Source organism: Coturnix japonica, chromosome 4 (genome assembly GCF_054131305.1).
Source record: "Coturnix japonica strain WE chromosome 4, WE-NBRP24, whole genome shotgun sequence".
Lineage (NCBI taxonomy): Eukaryota > Metazoa > Chordata > Aves > Galliformes > Phasianidae > Coturnix > Coturnix japonica.
Genome location: NC_140666.1, coordinates 37,244,068 through 37,258,327, shown reverse-complemented (window position 1 = coordinate 37,258,327; position 14,260 = coordinate 37,244,068). Strand labels below are relative to the sequence as shown.

Here is a 14,260-nt window from a genome sequence, read left to right as displayed (position 1 = left end):
TGGGAAGAGTAGGATGCAGTTCAGCTTCTTGGTCTGCGTTGCTCTTCAGAGTTAGTAAGTTTTAAAGGTTAATAAAAATTATTTTCGGCACCAGTGACAGCAGATGTATCTTTGAATGGAGATAAGGCAGAAAAACTGGAGACAAAAGTGTCATATTACATTGTGACTTTTCAAAGCAGAGCTTTACCTTTCAACGTCCCTTGTTTCCTATGCATGTGAATAGGTTTCTGCCCTCTCCCAGTCCTGTTCTGCATAATAAATCCAGACTTCCTACTGTGGATTGCAAGTAAAATGGCAGCTTGCACAGAGACAAGTGTGATAACAAAAGTTTAGAAAATGGACAGCATTTCTAGGAAAGGTTCTGAAAATTTACTTTCAAGAAATCTAGCATGCCATGCTTCATTTTTCTCTATTTCTTCTTCTTATAATAATACTTTGTTATCATAATTAATGCTGTTTATTTTAACTTCAGTGAAGTAAAAGCAATGACATTTTCATGTGGTTGAAGTAAAACAGAAACTACAAACTCTGTGATTAGAAGTCATCCTCAATGAGGCAAGTTCAGAATCCAATCCTGTGGTTATCTGTGCATATGAGAAATGTGACAGAGTATTTGGAAATATTTTGAAATACACAACTGTTTTGGAAAAAGATGTTTTGTTCACAATAAGGTACCACAGCACAAATGTATGTAGATAATACATAGATCATAAATGTGATTACTTACGCATTTATTTTACTTGTCCCATCAAGTTTAAAGAACCACATAACTTCAGAGATCATTCACACAGAACAAATAAGGAATAATCAGAACAATTATGCCATGGTCAGCAAGTGCTCATTGACTTCTTGGTAAAAATAACTATATCCACAGCAAACAGAATAACACTGGCAGGGGAAAAAAAAAAAAAAAAAGGGTGGGGGGGTTGGGGATGGGGGGAGAAATTACAAACTCTAAGATATGGAATGAGTATCTACATGAGATCAAATTCAAATGTCAGCAGAACGTATGAAAAGAGAAAAAGTGAGAGAGACTCAGATTCAGCTTTCAAGAGTCATGTACGGAGCACCTATCGCACTTAATGTTGTCAGCTCAATTCAAGAAAAGTTCAAAAGATCTCAATGCAGTTAATATTTACAAACAAGAATTTATTATCCAAATCTGAAAGAGAACAACCTCCTAGACAGCAGCATAACCACATTTTGTTATTTATTCTGACAGTAGAAATTAACTAACAAAATGCAGATTTAAAGTTGGTAAAATACATATAGAGAGGTATGTTGATATATGAAAGGCACTCAGAAAAAAAAATATATTCATGCAATACACCTAACCAGTAGCAATAAAAGTCTCTCAGGAGGTGTGTGTAAATCTCCTCCTTACTGGAAGCCTAAAATAAAAGGAAAGTGAGGGGGAGTGAGTTACCTTTTTCTTCCACACCCTTTCCCAGAACACCTGGCAATGCCCATAGGAACTCAGCAATGAGAAGGCAGCTGGACCAGAAGGTAAGATATCCACGTGAGTTTCAGCCTCAATTCTCAATGGTGTCACACAGCACTGTGGAAAATAACTGCTCAAAATCCCAGGACAACAGTGTGTAGAAAGGTCCCAGTATTTTCTAGGAAAGTGACTGGATCCCCAGAGGGTTGATTCTCCAATGTGCATCTTATAGATATACACCTTATAAGTTATAACCTCTCTGTACTTGTGCAGCGCTGTTAATATGCATGAAATTCAGTGTGCTTTAGAGGAGTAGTTCTCACTGTGCTGCAAGCTGGTTTGTATTTAGAGGTGAAACTACTGTTAGGGAGATCACAAAGTCTCTTTTGGGTTCATTTCCAGTGACTTCTTTGGTCCTCCAGTGAACAGCATGCAAGCATTGCCCTTTTTTGATGGACTGCTAGAGATGGACTTAATAAAATTCTTTCAGTTTCCACTGACTTACCCCAGAAACAAATTAGAAGATACTCTTTACTTTTAGTATAAAGCATGAACGTTGTCTGTGCACAAGAAAGATGAAAAGGATTGACTAAAATGTGTTTTACAATACTCTCTACTCAACAGAATCGCAAAATTGTGGAACTGTAGTGACTCCATCATCACCGAATTTCAGTAGAAGTGTGGCACATCCCAGGATAGATTCCACCACAGTGGAAGCACAACCCTCAGGGTTCCCTCTTGAACACATGGAAATCAGGCTCCAGCTCTTCTTGTTAGGTAAGTGTTGCTTAGCATAAAGCATTTGTTCATTTCTTGCTTGCACAAGGGTTTGACTTTCTTAATTCCAGATGCCTGTCCTTTAAAATCTATATGAGCTAGCAGTTACACATGCTGTGTTCTTTGATCTTATGGTATGAGCTTCCTACACAGCAGGAAGCAGATATTTTTTTTATGTCAAAATCGAGCCATATCTCAGAAGGAAACAAAAATAAGCTTTTTCTTCTCTGCCCCAGTTTTCATCACAAAACCTTTGGCCCCTGTTGCTTTTGTAAGATCTTTCCTCCCTGTCTGCCACATGAACTGTGGGAAATCTTCCCCAATCCTCCCATCAATCCATTCCTAAAGTTGCTTTAGGTTCAGTGTCCCTTAATTCAAACACTCCCTTCTGCTCCTGTGGGTTATAACTCAGGAATATTAATATCATCTGAATGGCCTGGCCTTGAAAGGTCATTTTCAAAAGTGTAGTAACACTCTTCTTGACCACTGCTCTATGTGTTGGCAGAATGGAAATAAAATGAAACTGCAGTTGGCTTTGTACCTGACTTCCTTGCTTTTAAAAGCATTTTTTTATCTTTTCAATTTCTTGAAAATATTCAAAGAAACTTTATGACTTAGGTCACAGATAATACTGACACTGAAGTCAGACACTGTATTAGTAAAGGAGTTATTAAAGATGCTGTATTAGTAAAGGAGTGAAAGAGTGCAATAGATGTAGGGTTCCATATGTGCTATATATTTTCAATAGTTGCATACTTCTACCTGTAGTAAGATTTCACTGCTTTGTTCTTCCAAGTTATAGACTTACTGCTTTGGTACAGGACTGCCTTTTAGTTTGTGTTTTTAGTCAGTCACAGCATATGCAAAGGAAATTTTGATGGATGAGGGTAAAGATGGGTGTAGGGGAGGGAGTTTAGGCTTCCTTCAGGAACTTTGCAGCTCATGGCTGGACCAAACTTTGTGCAGGCATAACTGGAAAAATGTGCCAAGCAGGCTGTTAAAGAAGCATAAATGCTTCTGAAATTGACTTATGGATGGTTACCTGAGGTGTCAGAGCTACTTGATGCTATATTATAGTCCTTTTAATGCTTTATTCTGTCCATTTATGCCTTTGGTCCCATTCCCAGAATCATTGAGTCACCTTTATAAACTCATGGCAAAGAAACAGTGACTGGGAAAGGAGCAGGACAATAATGTTTGAATTCTGCGCTGTATCTGCTCAAAGTACATTCCCACCATTCCCAGAAATGCTGGAGAAAACTGTGCCTGGTCTCTTTTATTTAGCACTGCCAGACACCCAGCAAACAGGTCTGTGCACCACCCTACAGTGCATAAATCCAACATCTCCAAACTCTCCAAGGCCCCGTGTTTCAGCTGCAGAAACTATTCTGAATATGTGCTTAGGGATAAGCAAACAGCAGCATGACAGACAGCACTCATGACTCAACCTTGATAATAGGCAAACCAAGTAGTCAAATAATTCACTGTAATTCAGCCTAGCAATTCAAAATACCACACACTCCTGATTCTCTGGCAAGCTACCTCACGTAGGGTATGATATATTTTTTCAGCAGTTTCAAACTGCCAAAAATGTGGTATTATTTCTCAAACAGGAAACAAATTAATGAAGGATACGAGAGGTAAATGAAAACATGTCACAGAATGAAAACATAGTTCAGAAGCTCTTAATAAATTAAAAGTTACAAAAAGCAATTTACAGAGTGTTTTATGTATGTCACTACGATGAGGTTTTATTGGTGTGATATCATAATTTGGCTGTCTGTGGTCCCTTTCTCTTGGCAGCTCTAGCTCTAAAGACATTATGCGCTTGACATGCCAGCTCAGGAAGCTGAATGCCAGAGGTCTGCTTTATTTGGGCAGTAATCAACGAGACTTGTAGGTTTACCTAAGGACTTCCGCATCAGTTCTCCAGGTACCGCATCTTGGGGTCTTCCTTGTTTTACTTCAGTAATTGCTTTTTTTTGTGCAAAGAAATGGGCTAAAGACATAAGGATTCACTGCTGAAATCATGAGGCTTTCAGTTGTTTTCCAATTTTCCCACGGAATTATCTGTGTTTACAAATGTATCCAGATTTCACTTTGAACTTTCTTCCTTCCTTGTGCCCTTAAAGATAAATGAATTCCTAAACATGTTTGTACTTGCAAATTCATAGATTTATACACTTCATGCCACTTTAATCACTTTAATCTGAAGTCATGTCAGGCCAACTATCCACAGTAAAATGGATTAGACAAGCCAGTTGATCAGAGATAGAAATGACTCTGGATTCTTTTTCTGTCTAGCCTCTGTGCATTTAGAGCACTATTTTCATACAAATAATTTTGTTCTCTTTAATTCCTTTGTGATTAAGCTAATTCAAAAATAACATTGGTTCTTAGGGAATCATTATTGTGAAGCAGAGCAGACAATGCTTTTAATTAGGGCTTTTTGTACCTCTTCTATCCATTTAGTAATAAAATTACTTCTGTATTAATTGATTAGCTATTTTAATTTACACAGCAATAAGTGCTGATATAAAGTGGCCATGAAACAGCTTTGTTAAATAATTTTTGAAGTAGAACAGATATTTGTTTCCTGGAGAAGTGAAAGATGTTTTGTTTAAAAGCTTTGTGATGCATGTGCTGTAGCTTCTGACAATCCTTCTCAGCAGAATATAGTAGACCTCTCACTGAATTTCAAGGAACTTAGTATGTACTATTTCAGCTTTATTTTTATTTCTAATAGACTCTTGTGTTGCTAAAAGAAGACATAGGTTCTTTGAATGTCTGCAAATTATGTAAAAGACCTCTCTGTTTTAAGGGAGTCAGGTTAGAAAAGAATGTTTATCTACTGAATTCTAAGAGGAGTACTGTGTTTCTGATTTTATTTATAATTCTGTTAATATTTGATACAAAGAAACAAATTAACATACTTTGGCTCACAAAAGGGAATAGTCATTAAAAGTGGTTGTTGGAAACCAATTCTTCATGCATTTTTTAAAATGGAACAAATTGCAGTTTGGAATAATGGATTAACATAATTAGATCACACACGATCTCTGTTCAATTGGCCACACTAACAGAAATATATGATGAGAATATTTCTATAATACTGCTTTCCAGTTTTTCTTTTCAGAACAATGGCTTGACTTCTCAGCTGCTCTAAATTCTTCATGCTGAAGGATGGAAATGCAATGAGGGTGTATGTTAATTATAAATTACCTCACTTAAATGACCTTACACAGGTTGGTTGTCAAAACAAAATGTCTGTGCTAATATTAATCATAACTGTTTCCCCTGCCTTTCCTCCACAGAAGGAAATTTCCTGGCCATCTCAACACATTCACATCACATTGCAGCACAGCAGCTGGCTGACCCAGTTCTACCTACCCTAACCCATCCTACCTGTTCCAAAGCACTTACCCCCAACATTAGGAATGAGACCTATCATATCACCTTCGCTATCATCGCACTCCCTCCATGATGTCATTACGTGGTTGGAATAACAGCAGACAATACTTCATCATTCTCCTCATCAATTGAAAGGTTTTTCACGTGGTATGGATGTACATAAAATTCTCTGATCCTTATATATGTGAGTAAGAGTGAAAAAGGAAAGAATTCAAGAGTTGTTTTTTTGTTGTTGTTTTTTTTTGTTTTTTTGTTTTTTTCTACAGATGTTGGAATGCTCTTCAATGCAGTTTTTTTCAGGCCATGGAGCTCAGAGATGCATCTCATGCTAAGCAGGTTTGCTGTACATGCTCATTCCTGTTTAAGTCAGCTGTCTTTTCTGAATTTTACAGCGACACACTGGTAGAAGCTTCGAAGAGCAAGCAAGGATTAGTAAAATAATCTCTAGTGGCACCCTCCATTCTGCTCTAAAGCATCAGGAGAATAAGAGAATAGTTGATGTTCAGAGGAAAGAATGATATTTGCTATCATACAACTCTGTTTTTTCTCCTTTATTCATGGGTGAAGCTTCGATCATTCAAAAACCCTCTAAATGCAAAGGTTTGTTTCTAGTTGAATTTATTCAATCTATTTGTTTATCAGGAAGAAGACAGAAGAAAAAAAAATCTCCTTTACATCCCCTATTAAAAAAAAACAAACAAACAAATCTCTGAGTATTGAGGCAATTACTTTTATATGTTCCAGCACTTTTCCACAGAAGAATCATCAAATTGATGCACCCTGCTGATTGAATGAGGGCCAAATCCTTTGGGAAGAAAGAGGGAAAACAAAAAACAACATGAAATCATATGGTCATATAGTACATGTAAGGGGTGTTTTGCAGCTCTAGAGTATATGTTTATATGATTTTTATTTATTTTTTTTCCTCTTTTAGGGAGGATTTATCGGTCTCTTAATATAAGATGTACGTTTTTTACATGCTGTACTTGTAACTGTGGCTTGTGCCTCTTCTTTGTTTCCCCTACCTTTCATCTGTCTTAGCTGTTGCTTTATATCTACCTCAAGACTGAAAGCTTTTAGGGCAGGAAAATTATCCTCCTGTAAGTTTGGAAAGCAACTAGCATTTGACAATATCATAACTGTTGTAATAACGATAGCCTGAGTTACCATTTTAAGTTGCAAAATGTCACTGCTTAAAGAGACAGGACTTAAGAACATACATTCTTAAGGAAAACTCTATTTTGGTGTTGAATGTCTCAGCATTTATAAGGATGATAAATGTTTATTCTTCAGTGTGTTTTAAAACTGGATGTGGTGCTCATGGATGTGATTTAGCACTATGTTGTTAGAGTTAGGGTAGTATTGTTAGGTTGAAGTTGATGTTCTTTAAGGTCTTTTCCAACCTGAGCAATTCTATGATTCTGTAATTTCAAAAAGCTGATCTTAGATCTGAGCAATTGCTAGCTATTTTGAAGATTTTCTGTATTTGGCAAGAGCATGCAGTAAAAAATGTTCCTTCCACTTTACTGGGTGTTGCTGGTGTAACTTGTCCTACAGGAGTCAGCATGGTGAAAGAAGGGAACTTTCAAAGAAAGGGAAGAATCAGATCAAACTCTTCTGGAATATGTAAGTATTTCAAGTCTATTGCATCTGAAAATACTGTGTTAGACATGCATCAAGCAATAAAACATATCTGGCAAAAGCTTTCTAGTTACTGTCAAGGTGAGCTTCCCACTGAGTCTTCATCAAAGTTTTAACCCAAACAATGATAATCAACAGAGATAGTGACAAATGGAAAGGAAGTGAGGAAGAATAGTGACATTTGGTGCTGAACCATATGTGCGTGGTTTGAAAGACATGACTGAATTGTTTTTGGTGCTCTATTATTCTGACATTTAGAATGAGGCAAGTTTCCATTTCCATTAATGTACTGCCAACTCAAAGGGGAACTGTCGCAAATTTGAGACTAAAGAAAGCTGTTCCTCAAACTTCTCTTGAGCATAATCAGTGTCCTTGCTAAGCAACAGTGTAGTACCACGATATATAATCTAAATGATTCTTACAGTTTCTGCTTCTTGAATACAAGTATATGTTTTATACCCCATGATGATTTGGCATCGCTTTCTTTGATAAAAGATCATGGATTTATCTATGAATGAAGAGCAACCGGTGCAAAGGATCTCTGTTCATCAAGATTTTCTGAATGCTAACCTGGCAGGTACAGCTACTGACAAAGTGACCCAGCTTTAGCGGAGGTCATTCAGAGGAAAGAACCTGAAAACTTAACATCTTTTTAAACTGTATCAAAACCTCAGAATTGTTTGAAGGAATAGTGGAACAACCATCAACTTTCTGTATCCCATTTAAAGTCCCTAGATACCTTTACCAAAAGAGGAAAGGTGGGAAAGGAGGAAGAGAAGAGAGAGAAGGAGGAATCAGAAGGTAGCACAAGGTGACTTGGCAATCAGGATCCTGCAAGGAAGCTCTGGACTCCATTCTTCTCTAAAACAGCTTCTGGTTGCTGAAATCTTTTTAACTCTTCAGCAGCTTTACAAACAACTTGAAATTAAGGGATTCTCCTGACTTTGTGCAACAATAGATGAGCTGAGGATGACAGTGATTAAAAACTGAAGGGATAATAATTCAAAATCAAAGTCATCAGTGTGTGCTTTCTTTACTAATTAACCTTTTCCCCATGTGACTGCTTTTCTCTAAAGGTTTGGTCTTTGGCTCAACTTAATTCTTCCAGGAGGCAGTGATTGTTCTTCAGTAATAGAAGAAATCAGTCATACTAGCTGCCATACTGACTGTGTGATATTATTCTTTGTGTGATTCTGGCAACGGTTTAAGAAAACTTCCAAGTAATAAACTGCATTTTTTTACTTAATTCCTTTCCCATGGTGGACTTGGGTCCCAACTTGCACCATTTCACCCTCACTCACTGGAAGAACAAACTCACCCAGTCTTCAAATTAGTGCTGTGCTTCAAATCACAGTCCTGAGCTGATCTTGCTCTCCAACTCCTCCTGATGCTTGTTCTTGGAGCAGTCTACAGTCAGCCAGAAGCTCATTTCCTTGCATGATTCACAAATTCCTTTGAGACCATCAGGACTTTGATACCATCATGCACACTTTTTTTCTTTTTAGTTTGATAAAGAATGAGGAAGTTGCTGCAGTGTGGCTTTTGCACCCCTTTTTGTGGTATTTGTTCATTCTGCTAGCAGAAAACAGGTTGAGCAATACTCACTTGTCCAGATATTATAGATACATCTTGAATTTTAAAAAAATGAATTTATTGCTAGAAAAGTTGGCAAGACTGGCAGTCATAGCATCACAATCCCCGCATGGAGAAGGTGATATGAAGATTAAATATCCTGTAATAATGATGTGTACATTCCTTCAAAACATCCTTCCATTTGATCTCAAAAATTGGACCTTTGATGAAAATATGAGCCATGAAATGAATAAAGGCAAAGAATAACCAGCAGAAATATCAAGGGAGAGGTGCAGTTTGAGTATAAATCACAGAATTTACCTTGGAAAGGATGCAAGCACAATCCCTAGAATTAGAACAGATTTGTGAACTGAATATTGAGTTTACCTCCCTTTAAATTCAAGGCGAATCAGGAATATGAGTAATGCAATGCCATGTGAGGTGGGGAAGTAAATGAAACCTGGAAAGCAGCCAAATAGAAAAGAAAGTAAAAAACAAAGACAAAATCAGAAAATCTACTGCTCTGTCTGCAATGGCTGTTGACAAAAATACCACCTTGGATAGTTACACCTTCAAACGAAATAGGCTTGAACTCCTATTTGACATAAGGAATTGAAAAACTATGAGCTGGAGTAGATAATTACCATTCTGCGCTGCATTTTGCTTTGTGCCTTTTGGCCCACAGACACCACCCACTGAACATTTGCCTTTGAAGCGCTTCACCTTCAGTGTGGCATGAGTGACTTCTTCGTTATTCTGTCTCAATTTGCTACAGATAGGTTCAGAAGTATCCAAGATGTTTATTTTTTTATTATTTTTTTTAATTATTTTTTTTTTAGAATTACTACAGCATCTGATGTTCAAAGCAACCACCTTGGTGGGAATGGATGGATAGCTTGGATTACTCGGGCAAGGCCAGGCCAAGAATAAACAGAATGGGTTGAGAAGTCTCAGTGAGAGCATAGGTAACCTGTGTTCAATCCATTTCACACTATAGTGAGAATTTTTACTCTACAGATGTTTGCTATCTTAAATTTACTTTATGCATATATAGATTTATTTTATTTTCCACTTGTTTGAGCATATGAAGCACAGGAGAATTGTACAAGATTACAGTTTATCTCAGCTCACAGCACAAAATTTGACTCTGACTCTCTGTAAAGTTTTCTAAGCAGTGTAAGAATTGACACAGTTTTGTATGAAGGTCACAGTATTGTATATCCAGTGCTTCTATTATTAGTCTTCCAATAGCAGAGTTTTCTTGTATCTGAATGGCAGTTATCATCATATTTGGTCCCTTTCTACCAGGAACATGTTGGTGTTGAATTCAGAGACACAAGATCAGAAACTGCCAAAAAATAAACATTTTATTACTATCATTATTGGTTGCTAAAAGTTGCTTTATCTATCTATATATATATAATATATATACTATATATATTAAATATAGACTTTTCTACCTGGGTTATAATCTAAGATAGTTTGTGAACCATGCTAACTTCAGTGTAGTTTGAGTGAATTCATGGCACTGAATATTCATACAGAGTATGATACAGACACTGAACCCAATTTAGTAAATGAATACTTGTAATTTTACCAAAGCCCCTCTGAGAGATTATTATGCAGATTTATGAAGGAATATTGCTGAAGCAATTCTTGGCTGTGTTTTCAGTCACAGAGGACTTAAAGTATGTAAACCTAAAATAATTTCAGACTTATTTACTGTCACTGCTTTCATCTTCTGAACTTTCCTGACATCATTTTTCTTACTGTTCTGTATTCAGCACCCCCTCCCTGTCCTTGCCCTTGAGCAAAGAGCCAGCGTCACAACACCTGCAAGTGTTGCCAAGCTACTCCCAACAATATCCTTGCTGCCATAATGCCAGCAATCTGTTCTAATCCTGCTACTGCAAAATTGCATTACGGGCAGGAGAATGTATGGACACAGGCATGTTGGTAATATCACTCACTAGGAAATGCAGAAACTGACACACAACCAGATTTGAGCAGACTCTCGCACCTCCTCTCTGTGGTGAAGATTACCTCACTGTTTTGGGAGTGTCAGCCTCCTAAAAGAAGGAATTTTCAGGCAGAGGAATGATGGAGATAACTGACAGTATATTGCTGTCCTTTAAAATTCATCACATGTGCTCTATGCTGTTTGCTGCATTAGTAATTTTACAGGCAATATCTTTTAAAAGTGTGACAGACCCACATATTTTTGTAGCAATCTCCTGCATTCACTGTATCACCTTCAGCATCATCCCTTTGGATGTCTGAAAGAAAACTCATTGCTAATTGCTAAACGTCTCCTAAAATAAGAGCCTATTCTCTGACATTGCTACCAAAAATAATAAATTAAAAAGTAGATCGTTATCCCTCACTCCACTCAATTCTGCCTCTCCTGCCCTGCTCATTAAGGAAATTAGTCACCATTGGCCATCTCAGCTTGATAACGGGCACAGGACCAGAACCTGAATCCTTATTCGTACTGCACCATTCATTCCACAGCAATAGGAGTCCTACCTTGTGTCAGATGAAGCAAAATATGGGCAGTCTTCTGGATATGTCCCACAGGCTTCTGAAGGCCACAGCAATAGTTAAATTTTAGCATACTGTAAATACCACTGTTCTTCTTGGTTACATTTCTTGGTGTACAATGTTGCAACATATGCTACATGGAAGTGAATCTTAAAGGCCAACTTCTGCTCTTGGATTCAGATCTCCTTGACTTCACTGAGAGTGCAGAGCAAGGGAATCTGGTGACACCTGTAAGCAGTAAGTAACCATGGCAAAGTCTCCATGGGGGAGCTGCTGGAGAGATCAGCAGACATTTCCTGAAGGTCTCCTGTGCTTCATGTAAATCGTCACACTGCAGCTTGTTTTAGCCATGCTTTGCATGGTGAGCATGCACATGTACATCTTGAACTCCTTTTCAAATCTGTACTCAATAGAAAAAGGCAAGTGAAGCCTATGGGTCAGAAAGCTAATCATCTGCAAGTCAGGGGGGCATGGCAATGGGAGAAAAGAGATAGACCATGGTGGGGAAAAGCACCTGTGCAAAACAGCTCTTCCTTCTTTTCTTTTTTTCTCCTTTCCTTCTCCTTCCCTTCCTTCCCTTCCTTTCCCTTTCCTCTCTTTCTTCTCTTTCTTTGTAAACAATATTTTGTTATCTTCTTTTTCCAAAGGTATTTGTGTTTAATCCTTCCTTTTCCTTTTGTTTTTCCTTTTCCTTTTCCTTTTCCTTTTGTTTTTCCTTTTTCTTTGTCCTGGATTCTTTTTCAGTCTGCATACCCTGATCCTCTATCTTGTTCTCCCTTGTTACTTTGCTCTTGATTGACTGTCAAGTTAGAGATGGGAAAAGGGAGCTATCTTCACAAATGTCAAAGAGTAGCTCCAAAAAGACACATATTTGCACAGTTTATGGGAAACATTTTCAACTCCACACAGATAGAATCCAAGACACTGAGGTACAGAAAAGTAATTAAAGAAATCTTCCTCCTTTCCATTCTGCAATCACTGAACTATCACTTGCTCAAGTACAGCACAAGGAGATGACTGTAACTTAAGGATGGGTCCAACCGTTTGGCTCTGTGTGAGTGCAAATAATGAAAGCCAAGTTGCATATTTTGGAAGGTGAGTCATGGCTGTAATTGACTCGACTAGACCAATAAATTGCACATGGTCTAAGGAAGATTTTCCCATTGTCAGGAAATTCCCCTTTACTCGTGGCACCCCTTCAGTAGGGCCACTAAGTATTGCAATGATTCGAGGGTTTGAGGGGAGCTGGGCATGTACCATCTTCCAGAGAGAATCAATCAAAATAACGTGAACTGCAGATAAGAAGTACTATGGTTAATATTTCAGTGCCAGGAAGTGACGATATTGTTCCACAGATCATTACCCCACTCTTCTCTCAAGAGGCCTTTTTAACACCCATCTCAGATAAAAATATAAGGCTTGCAACATCCAAAGGTAGAACTGTTTGTGCCTGACTTGCAACCAACTTGGCTTGCAGATCATTATTTTTGGGTGCTGGTAAGGAAAAGGTAGAAGTTGTTCTTTCAGGTAGTCTGTTGCCAGGGCTCCGCCAAGTCTGTAGGGACCAGGCACCATTTTGCAGCATTTGGAAAGCCAGCATGGTAGGCAGCAACTGTGAAGGCAGAGATTTTCCCGTATATCTTCTCTGCTTTTGTGGTGCAGCACACTCCTAAAGAGCAATTATACTTTAAAAATATTAGTTGTCAAAAGTAACAATGACAAGATTTCATATTTACAATATTCTATTTACAATAATGACTTTAGGGATGCCAATCTTCTCTCAGTACAGCCTGCTTCTTTCTGCTTTTGCATACATTCATCTATTTCTTCTCTTCTTCTAGGAGTGTACACGAGCAGGTATTATCCACTGGCTAGAATTTTGGGGCGGTACTCGTTCTTATAGAACATGATTCCTGGCTTAGATCAGCAAGTTGTGTTAGAGTAGCAACAGTTCACAGAGCCATAAGCTAGTGCTTGGCTCCATCTGTCATATTCCAGTGAGTCAATGGCTTCACTGAATGTGATTTCTGTCCTGGGACATCTCTGAACAAAATGAAAGCCCTAAAGATTGCTGTGAATAGCCAGCCTGCTATGCCTTCCTTACTGCTCAGCTCATACTCAGAGCACAAGGTGTAGTGTGAGTACAGGCTATACTAACTTTTAGGAAGACTGGTACACTCCATCTCTGGTGATTCAGTGAGGAATAAAGAGGAGAAAATGTAATGTTCTGAAAGTGAAAGGTGCATTTTTGCCTGAGTATATACACAATAGGAAGTAGAGAAGGTGGAAATTCCAGATACAGTACAGTATAGTACATGTACAGTAAGCACAAAACAGCTGTGCCCCCAGCAATTCATCCAGCCCACTGTAGCAAACCCCTTCAAGCTGTCACACAGAAGTACAGAAATTAGAGCAAAAGAAAATGTAGGAGCATCCAGAATCTACTTTCCTTCTGACATTTGTTTCTATGTGGTGATCATTTTATGATCTCCTTAATTTCAGAGTTCATTTATCCAGCAAAGCAGAACAAATCACTTGCTCTTCAGTCAAGGTCAGTCTTTTTACTTTGTAAATAAAGCTCTACTCTGTTGTCTGACATTAAGCATTCTATTAGCTAGTCTGTACTTGAACTGCATATTCTTTCAGATAGCTACAGTAAGGCAAACCCCAGAATATTGGCTGTAATTTTAAGTGCATCTACTGTAATGAAGACAGGAGCACTTTTGTGTCTAATAAATAAGTAGATACTTAAAAAAAAAAAAAAAAAAAAAAAAGTTACTATAAATTTCTTGGCAGTATCTATAATATAAATTTAAGTTTCCTTTTGTCCTAATGACAAAAAATGATTGTGTACAAGAATACTTGTAGATACAGAAG

At 37.8% G+C, this 14,260-nt stretch overlaps 1 long non-coding RNA gene across 3 annotated transcripts in view; it reads left to right on the top strand.

The window, feature by feature from the left end:
• LOC107313129 (uncharacterized) overlaps window positions 1-14,260 on the top strand; it is a 60,843-nt gene that overhangs the window by 33,362 nt on the left and 13,221 nt on the right. Inside the window, exons 3-6 of one of the 3 annotated variants that reach the window (XR_014945286.1) lie at window positions 2,066-2,218; window positions 4,022-4,151; window positions 5,533-7,255; window positions 9,682-13,934. This is a non-coding gene — a long non-coding RNA (uncharacterized LOC107313129). Of the gene's footprint in view, window positions 1-2,065; window positions 2,219-4,021; window positions 4,152-5,532; window positions 13,935-14,260 lie in introns of all 3 variants that reach the window. The other 2 variants (XR_004307092.2, XR_014945285.1) reach the window with 2 other exon arrangements.